This window comes from Hypanus sabinus, chromosome 5, assembly GCF_030144855.1.
Source record: "Hypanus sabinus isolate sHypSab1 chromosome 5, sHypSab1.hap1, whole genome shotgun sequence".
NCBI lineage: Eukaryota > Metazoa > Chordata > Chondrichthyes > Myliobatiformes > Dasyatidae > Hypanus > Hypanus sabinus.
Window position 1 is genome coordinate 22,619,272 of NC_082710.1, and position 21,032 is coordinate 22,640,303.

At 39.6% G+C, this 21,032-nt stretch overlaps 1 protein-coding gene across 1 annotated transcript in view; it reads right to left on the reverse strand.

The window, feature by feature from the left end:
• The window catches only part of stard4 (StAR-related lipid transfer (START) domain containing 4), a 68,775-nt gene that overhangs the window by 47,261 nt on the left and 482 nt on the right, over nucleotides 1–21,032 (reverse strand). The window lies entirely within an intron of this gene.

Genomic DNA, 21,032 nt, shown 5'->3' on the forward strand with positions numbered 1-21,032 from the left:
ATCAATAGGCTCAATAGACGATTCAGTTCAATAGATGATTTCAAAGTAAGTATATCATCAAACTGAATTCCTAAATTGAACTGAACTGAACTTTTTGAATGTTCCTACACTGCCTCAATGGTTTGATGTTTTATGTTCTGTGTTTTTCACTTATTTTCTGCCACTTGAGCGATTTGTTCTTTTTTTTTGCACGTTGGGTGTTTAATGTTTCCTTTGAACGGGTTCCATGGCATTTCTTTATTTTGTAGCTGTCTGCGGGAAGACGAATCTCGGCATTGTTTTCTGCATACATACTTTGATAATAAATGTACTTTGAATCTTTGATAAATTTGTCACCTTTTCTAATCCTTCCCTCATATGAATAGATATCAGAGAGTCCCCAATTAACATACAATATCCAAATAAATCAGAACTATTTGATATAAACTGTAAAGATACATGTAGTATCTTTTCAGAGTAGTTGAGGTATTATTTAACATCTCACCTAAAAGGTAGCTTCTCTGGAGGTGTAGCAAATGCTTACCCATTTACCAGGCAGCTTCTTTTAAAGATTATTCCAGGCAGCTGGCAATTAGATATATGAATAAATAATTTATTTCCACCCTTTCTTAGACATATCGCCACATTCCAAGGCGAATGTAAACTGACTTATCAGAACTGGTCTTCCATGGTCTGCTGCTAAATTACAAATGGTTGTTGGCAATTCAACAGTCAGCTCACCTGTGCGAAGATTACAATGGATACCAGGTAGAATTAAAAACAAGACCTTGAAAAATTGCTGATGAGCTCCATGCGAGCCTTTAACAACTCAATGGAGACGAGAGTCAGGTTGTGATAGCAACAGCTGCCTATTTCTAAAGCACAAGAGGTTCTGCAGATGCTGGAAAAACCCGAGTAACACACACAAAATACTCAGCAGGTCAGCCAGTATTTACAGAGAGGAACAAAGAGTTGATGTTTTGTGCAGAGACCCTTCATCGAGACTGGAAAGGAAGGCAGAGGGAAGCCAGGATTAGAAGATGGGGGGGAGAGGAAGGAGTACTAGTTGCTAGGTGATGGAGAATATATGTGGTGGGGGGGGGTTGAAATTGTGCTGGCTATTCTTGATAATCAGAGTGAAGAGTTACACATGGACTCCTCCAAGGAAAGCCTCTCTGGAGGAAGAACCAGCTGGACAGATATGGTCAGCTCCTCTATTTGAAGGCAGGTCTCAATAGCCTTATAGATAATACAGAATAGAGGCAACAAACTCCGCAGATCATCAACTGCTTGTCCGCTAATCTCCTGACATCCTGAAACAGTGTCGCTGGATTCGGGAGGCCTATTTCAGAGAATGAAGGAGAACTTCACAATTCCATGCAGTTCCTGTCACAATGGGTGAGCAGAAAGAGAGAAGCTACAAGCGTAGGTCTGTAAGTTGATTGGTCATTGTAAGTTGCCTCTAGCGTGTGAGTGGTTGAATCTGGGGGAAGTTGTTGAGAATATTGGGAGAATAAAATGGAATTAATATAGAATGAGTGTAAATTAGAGCTTGTTGGTTGGAACAGAATTGGTGCAGTGAAGGATCTATTTCTATGTGTATATTTCTAAGTCACAATCTGAGAAGCTACTCCTTGAGCTGACACCAGGGTTCATTTATCAGGGTAAGTTCTGCTTGCTCCATCCAACTTTCCATCTAATCTACAGTATATCCTGTTGTAGCTTTAGACATCCTTACTTGCGATCCACAACACCACCAATTTTTATGTCATCAGCAAACTTAATAATCTTTTCTCTTACGTTCATATCCAGGTCCCTACAGTGCATCAGAAATAGCAATAGTCCTAGCACTGATCCCTTTAGAACACCACTAGTGATACGTCGTTCAATTGCAAAGGCATTCTTTCAGCAGTCCCTCTGCCTCCTATCACCAAACTAATTTTGGATCCAATTAGCCAGCTTGTTTTGAACCCCATATGCTTCAACCTTTTGGACCAAGTCTACCATGCAGGACCTTATCAGACGACAACACATAGATCTTGCCCTGATTAATCTCCTTGTTTTGTTTTCCCTCAAAAAATCAAATTAATCAGGACAATTGATGAGAAAGAAGAGATAATATTTTAAACACAAGAAATTCTGCAAGATGCTGGAAATCAAAGTCAGCACACTCAAAATGCTGAAGGAACTCAGCAGGTAACACTTTGCAGTGATTACCCATGGGGTGGAATTATTAGTAAAGCCTGGAATGTGGCGATAGGTCTAAGAAAGGGTGGAAATAAATTATTTATTAATATATATCACTTCCAGCTGCCTGGTGAATGGGTAAGCATTTGCTACACCACCAGAGATGCTAACTTTTAGGTGAGTTGTTAAATAATACCTCAATTTGGACAGGGAAAATTTGGACATATATCATTTGTAGTATGTAACTGAGACACTACAGAAATTAGCAGAGACCTAGAAACATGCTCTATAAAAATGGTTAGACCACAGTTAAGATAACATTACTTCTCAAATGCGCATCAAAACATACAGTGAAATGTGTCCAATACACACTACTTGGAGTATTGTGTTCAGTTCCGATTGCCTCATTTTTGGAAGGATGTAGAAGCTTTTGAGAGGCTGCAGAGGAGATTTATCAGGATGCTGCTGGATTAGAGAGTATGAGTTAACCATATAACAATTACTGCACTGAAACAGGCCATCTCGGCCCTTCTAGTCCATACTGAACGCTTACTCTCACCTAGTCCCACTGACCTGCACTCAGCCCATAACCCTCCATTCCTTTCCTGTCCATATTCCTATTCAACTTTACTTTAAATGACAATATTGAACCTGCCTCTACCACTTCTACTGGAAGCTCGTTCCACGCAGCTACCACTCTCTGAGTAAAGAAATTCCCCCTTGTGTTACCCCTAAACTTTTGCCCCCTAACTCTCAACTCATGTCCTCTTGTTTGAATCTCCCCTACTCTCAATGGAAAAAGCCTACCCACGTCAACTCTATCTATCTCCATCATAATTTTAAATACCTCTATTAAGTCCCCCCTCAACCTTGTACGCTCCAAAGAATAAAGACCTAACTTGTTCAACCTTTCTCTGTAACTTAGGTGCCGAAACCCAGGTAACATTCTAGTAAATCTCCTCTGTACTCTTTCTACTTTGTTGACATCTTTCCTATAATTCAATGACCCGAACTGTACACAATACTCCAAATTTGGCCATACCAATGCCTTGTACAATTTTAACATTACATCCCAACTCCTATACTCAATGCTCTGATTTATAAAGGCCAGCATACCAAAAGCTTTCTTCACCACCCTATCCACCTGAGATTCCACCCTCAGGGAACTATGTACCATTATTCCTAGATCACTCTGTTCTACTGCATTCTTCAATGCCCTACCATTTATCAAGTATGTCCTATTTTGATTATTCCTCCCAAAATGTAGCACCTCACACTTATCAGCGTTAAATTCCATCTGCCATCTTTCAGCCCACTCTTCTAACTGGTCTAAATCTCTCTGCAAGCTTTGTTATGAGGATAAGTTGAGTAAGCCAGGGCTTTTCTCTTCAGACTGAAGGAGGATGAAAGGCAATTTAATAAAGGTACACAAGGTGATCAGAGGCATTGATAAAATAGGAAAACCACCTTTTATGAGGGTGGAAAAGGCTAGTACAAAAAGATATAATTTTACGGTGATTGCAGGATTTGAGAAGTATAGGAGAGTTATGTTTCTCCACACAGAGTGTGGTGGGTGCATGGTAGTGGCAGAGACAGCTATATTAGGAATAGTTAAGAGGCTTTTAGATAGCACATGGATGAACGAAAATGGAGAGCTATGTGGGAGGGGAACGTTAGACTAAAAGGTCAGCTCAACATTGTGGACTGAAGTTCCTGGATACTGTTGTACTGTTTTACATAAACCCCTATTGGACAACTAAAATAATTGCCATGTTTTTTAAATTATTATAACACAGAGCTATGTAAAAATTTGGATGAAGTCTATTAAGACAAGAATAATGTTAACCCTAAGGAATTTATCAAAACAGAACCATGATTAACAATTGCAGGAAATGAAAAGCAAAAATTAACTTAAGACTGTGGGGAAGGGTTAAGGGGAGGGGGGAGGGCTAATATTAATTTTCATTATTCTATCATTCTATTCATTGTATGTAATACTCTTAAAAATTTAATTAAAAATATATTTTTAAAAAACTGTTGGCCTGTGCTGATAAATTTGGCAGTACAGATGACCACGATTAGAACAATTACATTAAAGCTGCCGGGGATAGGCAATTGTAAGTTCAACACCATCTTTGCAAAGACAGCTAAAGCTGGGGAATTAAGAGCTTGCTCAGCCTGTGGAGCCCACATCCCTTAAATGAATATGTAAAAGAAAGAGGCATTTTTGTCAAAGAATTATAGACAACTGGAGAAAGGATGTCATTCAAGGAGTTGTTCAGCTTGCAGATGAGGAAAAGGGGACAAGTAATAAGTGAAACATAGAAGTATTAGCCAGAGGAAGTGAGATTAAAATAGAACTGTAAATAAGTAATTATGAGGTTAGATTAAGGATAGAACATAAATGTGCAAGAATGCCATTAGAGGGTGGAGTCACATTCGCTGGGGACCAGTTTAAGGATATCAAGTGAAAACCAGATAGGGCAATAGATTTGATCATTTGCACTGTTGAACAGTGCAGGGAACAACATTGAAAGTTTCTCTCACTTGAGGTATCATAGCAGGATGAAAGGATATCAAAGTTACAGAATCACATTGAGCTTCTCGGTGTTAAGCGTTGGGGCAAAGGGCCCAGTAGAGGAAAGCTCACCTGTGCTCATAAAATATTGGGGGGGGGGGAGGCATTACAATTGCAGTATGCCATGGACATAGGGAAGGAGGAGGGGCACTGGGGGGTGGTAAGCAGTTGAGGAGAAGAGCAGAGGTAAGAGGGGAGGTGGAGTGGGGAATGGAAGGGGGAAGAGAGAAGGGGGAAATTGTTAGAAATGACACTACATATTTACAAGTTCTCCTTAAGATTCCTGCTCCTGTTTTGGAATCTATTAAGGGATTGGGAACAGAATACTTAGAATAAAATGGGTTTAAGAAGAGTCAATGTGAACAAATATTCGTCTCCTAGGGCAATTTTTTAATATTTGTCATGAACATCGTTAAGACTGATATGTCCAGGGCAAATTATTAAAAAGACAGGCAAATATAATTTCCTAATCAATTTGATCGATTTTTCTTTACAGAAGCGAGTCATCAGTGTGCTCAAGAAGTTGCTTACAGTTACATCATGAGGATCTAAACCAAAATATTTGCTTGTATCAATTGTAAAGTGAATCCAGTCAGTAACTTGCGCTGAATACTCAAGCAATGCTTCAATCATCTCAAATGGAAAGGTAGATGATAATTTTCATGACAATAGTACCATTTATCTTGCAAGGTGGATAACTAACATTTAAAGATGTAAATTTATATCATAGAAAATCAACTGTATCCAGATTGCTGGCATAAAAATCAAGAGATCTGTCCTTCACAGAAAACAAAATTTCTGGCAACATCCCAACTAACTTGAATGCTCAGATTGCATCCAATCCATTACCTCCATGCTAGTAGTCATGTCCTTGGCTAAAATTTCTAACTTTACTGCCAATATGGGCATGCATGCATTCAGATCTTTTTTCTAGTTACTTCATTGCTGAGCTAAAATTTCCTGAAGGACACCACACAACTGGAAAATGTCAAGGACTTCATGCTATTTGCTTTGTTTGATCATTTTAGATCTGTTTGTTTCAATTTAAAATGGGTAATATTTTCATTTGGTCAGATGCAAACAGGCATCTAAGTGAATGATAAATCAATTGCATCTATGGTTACTTTTATTTCTTTATTGAGGTACAGGACAAAATAGACCCTTCCTACCCTTCGTGTCATGCCATCTAGCAACCCCTGGTTTAACCCTAGCCTGACCACAGGACTATTTACAATGACCAATTAATTTACTAATCAGTATTAGTCTTTGGATTGTGGGAGGAAACTGGAGCACCTAGCGGAACCCTACGTGGTCGCGGGGAGAGCGTACGAACTCCTTACAGACAGTAGCGGAAATTGAACCTGTCGCCTGAACTGTACAGCGTTGTGTAAACCACTATGCTACCATGCTGCCCTGTTATTTCAGAGGAACTCAAAAGTCACCAAGAACAACATGGGGGGGGGGGGGTCATAGGTCAGAAGGACTTTGAAGTGTTGTTAGAACTTTAAACAATTTACAGTAACTTTCTAACTTACTGCAAAGACAGAGAATTCTCAAAGCATAATTTTGTAATTCAACCTACAATGGAGTGATCAAATTAATAACTGGCATGCTAGAAGTATTTTTTTTACTGTATTAAAGTTGTGAATTCTCTAATTTTACATCAGTATTGACACCCAACATTTTGAAAAGCACAGAAGTTTCAGGCAAAACTAAACTCACCATGTCTAGAAATGTAATCCACAGAAACTGATATAAAATAAATTAGGCAGCTGATGAAGACAATTAACACTTTAAAAGATTAAGGCTCATGTCAATACCCATCATCTAGAATATTTTAAATAAAAATAATTAACACTTTTTTCAGGACTTGGCCATTTAAGACGCAAGATGTTCAGATCTCAGACATGACCGTTCCTTACCCAGACAGCATTTTGTGGCCTTGTTGTTCTCCTCCATATGATACTTAATGTACAGCAAGGTAAGCCAAGGGAGAGCACTGATGAATAGAATGTTCCTTTGCCCAAAATGATATCTTGAGAACTTTGTGGATTGAAACCAATGTAAACACACCTTAGGTGGGTCTAACCTGCAAATACTTATGATGTAGGATTCTGAGAACTTAACTGAAATGTATAATACTGTAAATATGACCTTGGTAGGCTGGATCTTAACTAATCTGTTGGATAGCCTGTCCATTTTCAGCATTTTCTCAGGTGTTCAGGAGGAAGTTGATGCAGGATAAACCTGACCTTTATCAAATCTGGTACAGGAAGGGCCATTCAATAAGGTTATATGACAATCCGGTAACTGTGATCATAACAAGTTTATGCAGTCATTATACACACAATTGTTTTCTATTAAGTTAGCTTAAATTCTCATTTTGCTTAAAGACAGGGATGCCAGTTAATTTGGGCCATCAGCTAATCAGGGCAGCTGCTATATGGGACAACTCTGAAAGGACAAAAACAAATTGAAAAAAAATTCAGGAGTCAACTTGTTTATTCTGGATACTACATCGCTTAATTGGGGCAGGAGACTTGCTAAACAGATTCTAACTAGTGTCAATCGCACACACTCGTATGTCCGTTAGATGCTACACTGTTGCTCCGAGCAAACAATTCTTAAATAGCATCAAATAGATGTGTTTGTATACAAAAGGCAGTGATATTTGTCATTAATAGCTGATTGGGAATTAGCTGAAAGACATTTCCGAACTGTTTTGCTAACTGCCATTTTAAGCAATCAGGCTTAGAGTTGCCAGAAACAGCCAGGAGAGAAAATGAAACTGTTTCACTACTTCAACAAGTTAAGTACTTGAAGGTATTGACAATCATCTTGAAATGTTACCATGAAAACAAAGTTAGAGGATTGTAGCATTGTATGACAGCAGTCGATTATCTGCACTGATTTTGTACATTGCATACACGGGATGAATTCCACTGTTGATAACTATTAGAAACTAATACATAGTTTTATAGTACTGTAGTTCTATTGGTAGTGTTCTAATTTGCTCTGTATTTCATTTAAATGCATAATTTATCACTCAGTTTGTCTTTTTTATTCATTTTTAACTATTTCCATAAAACTCCATCTAATTGGGGCAGCCACTTAATTGGGCCAAAATGTACAGGTCCCGGTGTGTCCCAATTAACCAGTGTTACGTACCCCGTAACTGGGTAACTTACCAGCAAAGATAGAGAGGTCTGTTGAAGTCTGATGGTACTATTTTTAACAGTATTTATTGATAAAAATACACAAAAATAATATCAATGCAAACATACAGATAATATACGTCGTCAATACTAAATCTAAAAGTGTGGGTATAATAATAATCAATAAGAATTAAGCTCTATCATTGTCTAGGGGATAATGTATTGTCCGATGGAAAGATAAAAGTCACTCAAGTTCATTCAGGCTGCAGCCTTTGGTTGGAGTCGAGAGAGAGATTTTGGAACTTGCCGGAGTTTCCTTTTTTATGATGTCAATCCTTCGAAATGTCGTTGGTGTCCTTTTCCGTTTAGCTAAGCCGTTCTTCTGTGGTCAGTCCCACCAATCGCAGGCAACGGGAAAGGACGCACGCAGGCCCCACCGGCTGACACTATTAAACGCTGTCATGGGATTTCTAGCGTTTCTCCTGATGCGTCTGAAGGGGTTGTTCCCCAGACCCTCTTTTATCCTTACTCATGGGGTTTCAGATGTCAATCAGGTTGGGATGGTGCCATCCCTCAACCCAGTCTACTTTGGTCATTCCCTGAGGGCTTCAAATAAATAGTACAGTACTCAATACACAGTTCCGTCTCCAAGAGACAATGGCCGTTTCCCGTGGCTTTGTATCGCTGAGGGGCCAGGATATTCCAAACCCCTTGTGGATTCTACGTGTCTTTCTCTCATTTCCTGAGTCTCCTGACCTGAATTAATAGCAATCTTGTGATTCTCAAAAAGGAGGGGGCTACTTTGTACCCTTCGGCCCCTCAGAGTTGGGGCACAGGCGTAACACCAGAATCCACTGTATTAATGATAGATGATTATCCAAAACTAAGTGGCCACTGAACAGTATGAATCTAATAATATTTGCTACACCAGTTTCCAGTCTGGGTTACTAGTGATTTTTTTTTCATTTAATTAAATCTATATTCTTTTCTCACTGTTTCCTTTCCTGATTGCAGTGATTCTTGCTATAATTCTAGCTCTGGCTCAATAAGTTCTCAAGCACGGACAGTGAATACAGTGGGATTATTCACAATCATCCTCCTTAATCAATTAAGTACATAGACATCTACTGGCAGAAGTTAATGGATCAGAATTGATGTTAGGTTTTCACCAACAGACCAGACAGGTGACTACCCATACAGCGTGATTAATGTTTCATTTCTTGGTAATCAGCTTATTCTGGATATAATGTGCACACCTTTTATGACATAGCCTTACTCAATATACCTGATTATAGAACCAAATAATAATTTTTGTCACAAGAAAAACATCATAAGGACAGGTCACTTATAAATAACATACAATCAGGCCAGTACTGACAGAACAGACATGGAGAGCTGATGCTCATGTGGTGCTTAAAATATTTATAGTTCTATCAACACATTACGTCATGATCTTGAATTTATAACAACATTGTTATTTACCTGTTAAAACTTGTTTGCAATACATCAATATGATGCCCTCAGAGGTTTTAGAGCCTGCAGAATATTTACAACTTACAACACTTTGACAATGCAACTCTCTGGCTTGTCTTTGACAACTTGCTTTTAAAATTCACAAGTGTGTTTGACTTCAACATCAGGTGTGATTATTAGATCCATTCTCAACCTTGAGTTCATCAGATATGGCAATCAAATGATCCACATTCTGATATGGCACATTCCTAACACACTCATAACTTTGTCACTCTTTGGACCACGTCCTTGTATTTGCTCCCCAAATCTTACTGCTGGGCAAACTGTTCGTTCCAAAGCCACTGCATTCAGTAAACTGCTTTATTTTCCTTTCATACTATAGGGTTTGCTGTAGACAGCATAGAGAGCTGAATAGAATATTAAATTATTTCCAAGTAAATATACTTGCCATCACCTTTTCAACATTGTGGAAAGTCCCAAGAGCAAACTGTAACACATCTTGTTTTATGATTTAATATTGTTTAATGTGATATCCAGTACACAAAGGTAAAGGAGAACAAAATAATTATTATTCCAAATCCAATGCAGACCAAAAAATCCAACAATAAGATAAAGAACACAATAATTAAAAAACACAATAGATATAGAAAGAAAGATAGCTCATACAGATAGATTGATCGTATGTTCATGAAGTGATGCTAGGCACTGGAGTTACACAAGGTGATTTTTGACAGGAAATGATAAAGTAGTGGTGGTAGGAGGTGTAACAGGGTGGGTTAGTGGGTAGGAGTGTTGATCAGCCTGACAGCTTGGGGCAAATAACTGAATTTGAGTCTAGTGGTCCTGGAATGGATGCTATGGTCCTGATGGGAGTGGAACAAACAGTCTATAAGCAGGGATGGTAGGATCCTTCATGATGTTACTGGCCCTTTTCCAGCACCTTTCTGGATATGATGGTGGGTAGGCTGGTGCCGATGATGCATTGGGCAGCTTTGACCACCTGTTGTGGAGCTTCCCCGTCCACTGCAGTTCAGTTTCCGTACTACGCAGCATGATAGGACCATCTCTACTGCACATCTGCAGAAAGGGGTGAGCACAGACAAGCATAGTCCAGCTCTCTTCAACCTCCTCAGAAAGTAGAGGCTTGGCCGAGCTTTCCTGATTGTGTAGGATGTGTTCTGGGACAATGAGAGGTCGTGCAAGGTGCCCTCCCTAGAGTTAGAAACCGCTCGCAGTTCCCACTGCTGTACCGCCGATGTAAAGAGAGGTATGAATGGCAAGCTCATCTGAAGTTGATAACTATCTTCTTGTCATGTTGACATTGAGGAAGACGTTATTTGCCTGACACCAGGCCTCAAGCTCTTCCAACTTCTCTCAGTAGGCTGTCTCATCATTGTTGGTGATGAGCCCCACCAATGTTGTGTCATCAGCTACCCTGACAATGTGTTTACTCAGATATTTGGTCATGCAGTCGTGTGAGCAGAGTGTACAACAATGGGATCAGCACACAGCCCTGGGGGGGGGCACCCATGCAGAGGATGATGGGGAGGGAGGAGCTGTTGTGCATCCAGACGTTGGTAAGGAAGTCCAACACCTAGCTGCACAGTTGCGTATTGAGACCCAGGAGTAGGAGTTTGTTCACCAAGGTCTGTGGGACAGTAGTGTTGAATGCCAAATGGAAATCCAGAAACACCATTCTGATTTAAGTGTCCTTGTTTTCTAGGAGTGTTCGGGTCAGGAGCATGAGGGATGCTGTGGTTCTCTCAAAGAGCATTTCTGAGGATAAACATATAGGTTAGTGTCCAGTGCAGCGGGAGTGGAGTTTCCGATATGTGCCACTACCAGCCGTTCAAACCACTTCACGATGATTGATGTTGATACCACCGAGCAGTAGTCATTTAGTTCTGATGGTCTAGAGTTCTTTGGTACAGGGATGATGGTGCCTGGTTCGAAGCATGAGGGGACAGCAGCCTGGATGACGACAATGTTGTGACGTCAGTGAGCTGGTCTGCACAATCTCGGAGTACTAGGCCTGGGAGGTTGTCTAGTCAGGCAGTTTTACAGAGTTGACTCTCTTGCAGAGTCCTTCTCACCCCGCTGCTGTTTCAGACACTTGGGAAAGGATAACTTTTGTTGTTGACATTGTGCTGCTAGCCTCTAAGCGTGCGTAAAAGAGGGGTAAATTGCTGGTATCTCACCTAATTTCCCGTCCTCGGCTGTCCGGGCTTAACAACCACCACCCCATTGCTTCTCGTGCATAGGTTGAACACTATCAAGTGTAGATTGTTCAACAGTGGATTATCTTTGTGCACACCTTCCCTTTCCACAAAGAATTCAGAAATTTGCACTGCAGTGCCAGTGACCGGAGCTTGGAAGGATGGATTTTACACTTGCAATTTTCCTCATACCACAGTTATTTATTCTGCAACTTCAAATCTTGGGAATTTGGTAATAATGGTTTATTTTTATATTACTTCTGCAAAAGGGTCCCACGATCTGGGAGCATGTGATTGCCCTCAACGCCCATGTCTGCCATTGGGATGACTTCTTGCCCCCCAAAACTTTTGGTTTAAAGGGCTGAACATTTTAACTGTTACTTAAACAGTACAATGTGTTTTCAGGAACATCTTCATGTTCAATGAACACATTTAAAGGATCTAAGTTTACAATATAAACATTTACAATCAATATCGCTCCTCCATTCGAATTTCCCACCAAAACAATGCAAACATGAAATTTATATTTAACGAAGTATTTTATAAATGTCCTCACATGCTCAACTGACTTTCTCTTGCAAGATTTCTATTACTTCAATGGCATATTAATAAGCGTCCCTGTCTCCCGCGCGTATTTACAGCGATCGGTTTTTCACCGATGGCTCGTGTCTGGTTGATGGAAAATTTACAAGGTTGGAGCTGCCGCTACCCAGACAAATTCTTAACGTCGCTCTATGTGAGTAACGACCAAAATAATGTAAAGAAAATACGTTAGGTTATCTTTTAATTTTTTTTTATCATACTGGATAATTAATGAAGGAAACAGAACAATAACATTTTATGCCACACAACAGGCTACTTACAGCTATGCATAGTCACACAAATACTTATGGATTCTGGTGGCGTGATAAATATCTACATTGTAGATACACTTTGTAATATTATCGCATTACACAGGATTTCTATTTAGTCAGAAAACTAGCTGAACTTATTAAATATTTCTAAAATGTACATAATATGTTATTTGAAATGACAAAACACTGATATGCTGATATTTTAAATGATTTGATTATGAGTTAATTAGTTAATTTTCAAGATTTCATCAGCAGGCATCTCGAAAGTGGAATTTTTTCTCTCGGCATATCCATATTTTTCTCTCAGTGCCTTCTTCCCTCCCAAATAAGATGTGCATGTTTGGCATTCAGAGATTCATCAATGCAACACTTTGTAAATACTAAGGAACTGTCGCAACCCAGTTTATTTACTCAAACTCTGGAAGACAAGCACTTTTATATATTACATTCAGATTTTTATTGAAGTTTGGATGATGAACGTTGTGGGGAGGTGTTTGTAAACATGACAGCGAAAAGTCAAATAGCCACAGAATTTATATCCTGAATCAATAGAATTAACCCCAAAAAAGAGACAATTATGTTGCAGATCTGTAATGGACTGATATTCACAGCAAAATGTGAGAAACTGGGGAATGAGTAAATAAACCTCAAAGCTTACAAATATTACTACTTCATTTGTATAAAGGATGCAATACCCATGGCTTCTTGTACCCAAGCAACCCAATCACCTTGACTGAATTTTGAACCTTGACTCACATTGAATTTTCTAATCAAAATAAAAATCATGAGGAACCGCTTAGTATTTCATTCGGGATTACAGATTAGAATCCAATATCTAGATTAATATATTGCAAGCGAACGACTTGAGAGTTTCCCAGGTCAGTATAGGCTTCAGAATAATATCTGATTCAGGCATTTTTGCAATATGAATTCAGTTAGTAAAAGTTCTAAAGAAAAATCTATTCCTTAGTGAGGTTATTCTTTAATTCAGGGATGGTAGACAGGACGTGGCAGAAGTAGGTACTAAGCACATTTTAGATAGTGTGGAGGTTTCCATGTTATCAGTTGAATGTGCCTTAAGACTATCTGGCTCTCTCTTTAGTAATGTGACTGAACTCACATATGCATCTTTCTCACATCAGTCTTTGTGTAAAGGTAATGTAAGTCAATGGTTCTGGCTAAAATATATAAAACCCACAGTACTCTCACCATCTGGTCTATTTAAGGTAGGGATTCCTATCATTTTTAAAATGCCATGGACTCTTACCATTAACTGAGAGGCTTGTGGACCCCAGGTTGGGAAGCCCTGATTTAAAGGAGAATTTAATTACTTTCTGATTTGTTGATAATTGAATTAGAGGATATTTGTTGGTGGAAGAGGTGCAGACAGTGTTGTTCTCATTGGACTGGAAAGCTTCAATTATTTTCAGTACAATGGCTCCTTACAGTCACAAAGCTTTGACTTCAAACTGCAAATAATAATATAATCCCTCAAAACTACCTGCCCTTCAGTGTGACCATGTCTGCTCTGCCTCAGGTTGAAGAAAAAAATAGGCTTTTCCCACCGAAATATGAGAATCTTGATTGAGATTCTGCTAGGCTTTCAGAGTCTAGAGGAGAGGGCCTGATTACAAAATATCGTTGTCAGAGGGAAAGGAAGGCCTTGGATAGTTGGGCTTATCTTTCACCAGGACTAGTTAATGGAACAATATATCCATAAAAACATAGAAAACCTACAGCACAATACAGGCCCTTCGGCCCACAGTGCTGTGCCGAACCTGTACTTACTTTAGAAATTACCTAGGGTTACCCATAGCCCTCTATTTTTCTAAGCTCCATGTACCAGTGGATAATATTTCAAAGGAAGTGGGATGGATATTCAACACCTACTGCAAGTAATTCTCCAGACATGTGTGCATACTTGAAACACTACCTGCAGAGGCAAAGATCAAAATGACACTGGATGTCTTGTGCTCCGGATCACATCAGGTGGCAGTTTCTAAAGTACAATACACACAGTAAAAACTGGAATGTGAATGGCTGGTTAGGTAGTTTGCAATCCACTGCTACATTTGCAATTTTCCTGGTCAGAGAAAGGGAGAAGTCTTCTTTTGAAAATAAAAAAATACAGATGCTTGAAATCCGAAAAGCAAACAGAAAATGTTGGAAATTCTGAGGAGGTCACACTGTGTCTATGGGTAGGGTCGTTGCTGTGAAACATTAATGCAGAACTCTTCCTTGTTGAGAACAATAGATAAAATGGGAGAAAACCTTGATATGACATTATGGGCTCTGCATAGGAACCCTGATCTGATCATGAACTGTGAGAACTGTAGCTGTAACATGATTTCTTGTTACCTGGTCCAGTGTTTCTTTAGCCTCTGAATATTTTCTGTAACCGTTCAGGATGAGATGATGGTCTACATTCATGAAGCCCTCTGTCTCCTTGGAATTACACTGTTGCCTGTTCCAAAATGTTCCTCATCAGTACTCGAAAGAGTAATGTTTAGGGCAAGAGTGCACACGACTCAGGGCAAAATCCCTGTATCAGGTCCTTTTGCTTCAGTCTAATGAAGGATTCTAATTGAATGGCCTAAATCACCAATTGCCCATTTACATTCCAATGTTAATTAATAAAGCCCCGTGCATTATATTTCTACAAACTTGCTTATATATATTAACCCAGTGCTAATTTGGCACAAGATTTGTTGAGCTTCAGAGAGCTGTAGAGGAAAGGACACAGATCAAAAGCAAATAATAATGACAGCGGGGGCTGGCAATTTCTCAAATTAGTATCACATGCCAGCTTTCCTGTCTTATCACAATATTGGAGGCTTGCATATTGTAATAACAAGCTGCCCAGGCATTCTTGCTGGAAGTACAGCTGACACACTAATCTCAGGAGCAAGCTGTGATGAGGACAGGAAATGTAAGTCCCCTGAGCTTTTTATTTCACAGATGACAGTTAGTCTTCACTTTGCTGAAAACTTATGAAAAGGAATAGAAAAGGTGAGAAAGATATGCTCAGACATGGTAGGGTAAACAGCAGGGTGAAAGAGTATGTTGGCTTCTTGTCACTGTTGAGTTTCTTGTTTTAAAGAAACAAGTATTTATATTGTTTTTCACTTGGTTATGCGTTGAGCCATGCATGGTTCAAAGTACATTTATTATCGAAGTATGTATACTATATACAACCTTGATTCAATTCCTCACAGGCAGCAACAAAACATAGAAACCCAATAGCACCCATTTAAAAAACACCCAATGTGCAGAGCGAAAACAAATTGTGCAAACAATTAACATAAGCAAATAGCATTGAGAACTGAAGATCACGGGTATGAAGCCAACACCCTCATTCCAGAGCACAGATGAGTAAACCTCGTGGAGCAGCAAGCTGAACTGGTCCTGACACCCTGACCTTTCCAATCTGGCCTGGCACTTAAATCGTTCAGACCTCAGGTCATTCCTTGCTCTCGGACCCGGCCCCACCACCTCAATTAGGTTAGTCAGAGAAAGCCATTTGGATGTACAAGCCTGCCCTGCCATTCAATATGTGGCCTTATCTCCTCTTCTGTGCCAGGTTCCTATAACTCTCAATTTTCAGTCTTTCAGAAATGAGCCAGCGCTGAGTTGGACGCATGGCTGTGGACTCACTTAAAGGGCCTCTACATTTCATGCTCTGTGTGTTATTTGTTCATTTTTCATTGCTTGCACTATATGTTCTTTTTTTTTGCATGACGGATGTTTGTCAGTATTTCTGGGGTGGGGCTTTTAATAGATTCTATTGTATTTCTTTGTGGCCGCCTGCAAGAAAATGAATCTCAAGGTTGAATACAGTATACATACTTCAATAATAAATGTACTTTGAACTTAAGGTTGCTAGTATTTAACCTCCACAGCCCATTTTAAGTGGAGAATTCCAGCAAATAACTGCTCTTTGTGAGAGGAAATGCCTGTGTACTTTGGTTCTAATATCACCTCCCTGTCATGTACCTTGTTTGAAACTCTCCCAGTAAAAAGGAAAACCTCCCTTTGTGTCTCATTGTGCCATCTTGTGTGTTTCTATAATTTATTCTTCAGCACTCCGAAGAATATAGTTCTAACATGTCACACTGCTTAACTTCCCAGAACTAGGCCTAATGCTGCTTCCTACTTTAGACCATAAGACAAGGCAGCCGAAACAGGCCATTTGGCCCATCGAGTCTGCTCTGTCATTCCATTGTGGCTGATTTAATTATCCCTTTCTCCTGCTTTCTCTCCATAACCCTCGAAGCCCTTACTAATCAAAAACATGTCAACTTCCATTTTAAATATACCTAATGACCTCCAGTTGTCTGAGGAAATGAATTCCATTGATTCACTACCCTCTTTCTAACAAAATTCTTCTTTGTCTCTGTCCGAAATGTACAACCCTCTATTCTGAGGCTGTACTCTCGGCTCTAGATACTCTCACTATAGGCAACATCCTATTCAGATCCACTCCATCTAGGTCTTTCAATATTTGATAGGTTTCAAAGAGATCCCCCTTTATTCTTCTAGGCCCTAGTGATTACAGGCCTAGAGCCAACATACTCTCCTCATCTTTCATTTCCAGAACCACTCACATGAACCCCCTCTGCACCCTTTCCAAAGCCAACACATTTTTTTGTTAGATGAGGGGCCTAAAACTGCTCACAATATTCCAAGTACAGTTTGACCAATGCCTTAGAAAGACTCAGAATTACATCCTTGCACTTGTCTTATAGCCCTTTCAAAATGAATACTAACATTGCATTTGCCTTCCTTACCACTGACTCAATCTGCAAGTTAACCTTTAGGGAATCCCGCACAAGGACTCCCAAATCCCTTTGCACTTTTGAGTTTTGAAATTCCACCCCATTTAGAAAATAGCCTGCTCCTTTATTTCTCCTACCTGAGTGCATGACTGTACGCTTCTCTACGATATTCCATCTGCTTTGCCAATATGCCTTAAGTCCTTCTACAAACTCCCTGGTTCCTCAGCACAATCTACCCCTCCACTTATCATCATACTGTCTGAAAACTTGATCATAAAGCCATCATCCAAATTATTATGTGACTAGAAGCAGTCACACCACTAACCCCTGAGGAACAGGTCACCCGCAGCCAGCCAGTAATGGACCCCTTTAATCCCACTCTGGCTGACTGGCAGGAGGCAAAATCCTCTGTCTGTGCTAGTATCTTTCCTGCAATGCCATGGGCTCTTATCCTGTTTAGCAGCCTCATGTGCAGCACCTTATCAAAGGCCTTCTGAAAATCCAAGTAAACAGCATACACTGACTCTTCTTCGTCTATTCTGCTTGTTAAAGAATTCCAACAAAACTCTCAGGCAAGATATTCCCTTAAGGAAACGATGGCCTATTTTGTCATGTGCTCTCAAGTACCTCAATCCTTAATAATGGATTCTAACATCTTCCCAGCCACTGAAGTCAGGCTAACTGGCCTATAGTTTCCTTTCTTCTGCCTCCTTCCTTTAGAGTGGAATGACATTTACAATTTCCAAGTCCTCCAGAACCTAGTCCTTCTTGAAAGGCCATTACTAATACCTCTTCGGCTACTTCTTTCAGAACTCTGGGCTGTAGTCCATCTGGTCCAGGTGACTTCTCTACCTTCAGACCTTTCAGCTTCCCAAGCACCTTCCCCCTAGTAACAGCAACTACACTCACTTCTGCCCCTGGGTACACTCGAATTTCTGGCATTCTGCTAGTGTCTTCACAGTGAAAATACTGATTCTTCCGCCATTTCTTTGTCCCTCATTATTACCTCTCCAACATAATTTTCCAGCAGTCTGATACCCACTCTTGCCTCTCTTTTGCTCTGAAAGAAATACATCTGAAGAAAAACTTCTGTATCCTCTTAAATATTATTAGCTGGCTTACCTTCATCTTTTATCTTTTCTCTTCTAATGGCTTTTTTTTAGTTGCCTTCTGTTGGTTTTTAAAAGCTTCTCAATCCTCTATCTTTCCACTAATTTTTGCTATATTATATGTCCTCTTTTTTGCTTTTACGCTGTCTTTGACTTCACTTGTCAGCCATAGTTGGGTCATTCTCCCTTTAGAATACTTCATTATCTTTGGGATGTATCTATCCTGCACTTTCTGAATTGCTACCAGAAACTCCAGCCATTGTTCTACTCTCATCCTTGCTAATGTCTCCTTCCAATCAACTTTGGCCTATTCCGCTCTTATGCCCCTGTGATTCTTTTAACTCCACCGTAATACTGAAAGATGTGACTTCAGCTTCCGCCTCTCAAACTGCAGGTTTAACTTTATCATTTTATGATCACTGTCTCATAAGGGTTCCTTTACCTTAAATTCCCTAATCAAATCTAGTTCATTACACAACACCCAGTCCAGAATTGCCTTTCCCCTAGTGGGCTCAACCAGAAGCTGCTCTGAAAAGCCATGTTGTGGGCTTTCTTCGGATTCCTTCTCTTGGGATCCAGCACCAACCTGATTTTCCCAGTCTAACTGCATATTGAAATTCCCCACGTGTATTGTAACTTTGCACTTTTTACACACCTCTTCGATATATGGATCAGAAAAGTTCACTTGTTCACATTTAAAGAATTCCTCTCCTTTGTCCTGGTCATTGTTACCTTCCCTGTCTACATCAGAACAATTGACGTGTCCATTATTATTACTTTAATGCTAAAGTCATAGGGCCATACAGCACAGAAGTGGCTTATCTCCATGCTGATCATCAAGCACCTGTCTCTATTAATCCCATTTACCTGCACTTGTTCTTAGTCTTCACTGCTCTGGTGGTTGAAGCGCTTATCTGGGTTCTTCATAAACCTTGTTAGCATATCTGTCTCCACCTCTATCTCAAACAGTGTGTTCCAGATCACAACCACTCTCTCAATGAAAGAGTTCTTCATCTCAGATCTCCTATAAGCCTCTTATCTCATAGTCTAAATCAATATCCTCTGGTACAACTGATGTAGGGAGAGAAGTCTCTTAATATCTGCCCTATCTAAGCCTCTTGTGATTTTATGTACCTCTTTCACTCCTCTCCGGGGGAAGCAAACCCAGCCTATCCAGTTTCTCCATGTAACTGTAACTTTCCACCCTGGTACCATCCTGGTCCTTCTCCAGTGGAGTCGTGTCTTAGTATAATGTCGTGATCAGGACTATACGTAGTCCTCTACCTGTGGCCCAACCGTTGTTTCATAAAGTTGTACTGTAACCCACCTATTCTTACATTCTAAGCCCTAGCTAATGATAAGTATCCTGGATGCCTTCTTTGCAACTTACCTACTTTCTGAAATTTGCTCCTCTACTTTGCTTTCAATATTTGCACAATCATCTAATATTTCCTTTTTTGTTCTTTAATTCAATCTGATGGATTATGTGTTTGAATTCTCTACATCATCCATAACTGATTGTTTCCAATAACTTCCAATATCAATTGTTTCCAAAAGTTTCCATAACTGACTGTTGTTGTACTTGTCCTCGATAGAGCACTTTGTGCAAACACGAAACATGCAAATACTTATTGCAAACCAAGAAATAAAAGAATACCTTTTATGCAGTCTAGCCACGTTATTTAGAATTCCAAAAGAGATCTGCTTGGGTGATTTTCCCTGCACAAGTATGGAACCCAATTGTAGAGTGTTCTGATGACAGCTGTAGCACAGTCTGCAGAACATGTGCTCCTGCTTAAGGAGGAAACATGATGGCATGGGGCATCCATGGGTGATACAAGTGAGTCAGAAATAGGAGTGAATCTTCCTTGGACCAGATGGATAGGACAACTGATTTGGCATTGAGAGCTTTTAGACTTACTAAAGCAGTATGTTTACACAAATCATCGTTCTAGGTAGAGGAAAGCATTTTGTAACTTAAAATAGAATGAAATTGTCTCTGAAGATAAAACCAAAAGAAAATTAAGAGGAAGTATTATTTTAGATGAGGTCTTGTATACAGCAGCTATTTTTGAACAAAAACATATATAAATACAAAAATATAAGGAGATAATCCAGATACAATTCCCTCGGCTATTTCCTGGGTTGAGAGAGCTGCCCTATAATGAATGGCCAAGATATTTAGATCAATATTCTTCTGAGTGTAGGGGGATAAACTTCTGAAAAAATGTAAGAAGGGCATAATTACAAAGGACATGGTTATTTAAAACTGAGATGTTTGGGAATTTCTTCTCACAAACGCTAATGAATCTCTGCATTTCTCTGTGGTTGAAAATGTGGAGGTTAGATCACTGGAGATATTTTAAGGAGAGAAAGATACATTTTTGTAAGATTGTAAGTCGAGAACTGCGACAGAAAAGGAGCTGATGCTTGAGGAAGATCAGCCATGGTTGTATCGAATAGTGAGGTACACTTGTAGGCTCAAGTAGCTTACTCCGGCCCCTATTCTCTTGTATTTATGTGTTCAGAGAAAGTTCCTGGAAGTGCCTAGTCCTCGAGCTTAAATTGATTTTATTGGAACATGTCAAAGAGCTGAGAATGGAAATTGTATGGGGAGTTAAAGCGGCAGTCAAATGGAAGCTTAGTCTTGTGGATTAAATGATGTTCTACAAAATGATCGCTCAATTTGCATTTGACTTTGCCAGT